The sequence below is a fragment of the Penaeus monodon genome, chromosome 18 (genome assembly GCF_015228065.2).
Source record: "Penaeus monodon isolate SGIC_2016 chromosome 18, NSTDA_Pmon_1, whole genome shotgun sequence".
Taxonomy (NCBI): Eukaryota; Metazoa; Arthropoda; class Malacostraca; order Decapoda; family Penaeidae; genus Penaeus; species Penaeus monodon.
In genome coordinates, this window is record NC_051403.1 from 36,734,440 (window position 1) to 36,735,728 (window position 1,289).

Genomic DNA, 1,289 nt, shown 5'->3' on the forward strand with positions numbered 1-1,289 from the left:
GACTGGTGTTCCAGACCGTGTGGTTCCAAAAGCTCCCATACCTTGACAGCTATAAGCGCAGATGGAACTCTGTCCTGGCGAAGGGCACACGGACTTGCTCTTGTCGCTCACGTCCACCACGGGTGTTGTGGCTGGAGTCGTGCACAATGGGAAGGTGTAGGCTTGACAGATATTGAGTCTGCACTACGTTAAACTTGTACATTACACACAGGCCGCCATCGTTGCTCCGGTGCTGCAATTATTGAAGTGTGACACCCAACGGTTGCTGTGTTTTGTAGCGTATGATTGTCTCCGCCCTCTTCTGAACCTTATCCAGTACGAGAAGATATGAAGGCGGACAGGCAGACCACACAAGCTGACTGTACTCCATAAGACTGCGACTTGCAGTGTTGTTACGTCAGGCCCGACCAGGAGATGGCTGATGCGACGGACGCATCCAAGCTCCCACGCAGCTGTCTTAGCCACCTGCTGGACGTGACGTGTGTATGTTAAGCCGCTATCGAATTCTACGCCAAGGATCTTGATGGAGTCCTGCGGAGACAATCTTTTGTCGTCGAGGAGGATGTTTGGAGCGGGCAAGGAGACCAGGTCCCTCCAACGTGAGATGGGCATCGCCTGTGTCTTGTCTGGGCCCAGCGTCACCTGCCATCTCCGGCTCCACGCCACGAGGCACTGAAGTGTCTGGTTGATGCGCTATCGTTCGTTGATGGTCGTCTCGCTTTCACGTGAATGACATCGCGCAGTCGTCCGCATACGAATGTCGTTAAAGAGAACTTTACAAAGCAGAGGTCCGAGAATGGGGTACAGCGGTACTGACTTCCATGAAGATAATCGTGAAGGAGGTCCAGAAGGTTCCCACTCTCCCTCTCTCTCTGTCTGTCTGTCTGTCTGTCTGTCTGTCTGTCTGTCTGTCTGTCTGTCTCTCTCTTGTCCTGTCTGTCTCTGTCTCTCTCTTCTCTCGCTCTCTCTCCTCTCCTCTCTCTCTCACTCATCTCTTCATCGTCTCTCTCTCTCTCTCTCTCTCTCTCCTCTCTCTCTCTCTCCTCTCTCTCTCTCTCTCTCTTTCTCTTTTCTCTCTCTCTCTCTCTCTCTCTTTCTCCCTCCCTCTTCGCCCTCTCTCTCTCTCCTCTCCTCTCTCTCTCTCTCTCCTTCTCTCTCTCGTCTCTCTCTCTTCTTCTTTTCTCCCTTTTTCCTCTCTCTCTCTCTCCCTTCTCTCTCTCTCTCTCTTCTCCCTCTCTCTCTTTTCCCCTCTCTCTCTTTTCTCCCTCTCCCTTTCTTTCTCCTTTTTT

General features: G+C 52.2%; 1 protein-coding gene across 2 annotated transcripts in view; it reads right to left on the bottom strand.

The window, feature by feature from the left end:
• Nucleotides 1-639, bottom strand: part of LOC119584465 (uncharacterized protein C18orf19 homolog A-like) — a 25,205-nt gene extending 24,566 nt beyond the window's left edge. For both annotated transcript variants that reach the window (XM_037933102.1, XM_037933100.1), the window contains exon 1: nucleotides 42-639. The gene's annotated coding sequence lies outside the window, so the exon portion shown is untranslated. The remainder of the gene's footprint in view (nucleotides 1-41) is intronic.
• Nucleotides 640-1,289: the final 650 nt, after the last annotated feature.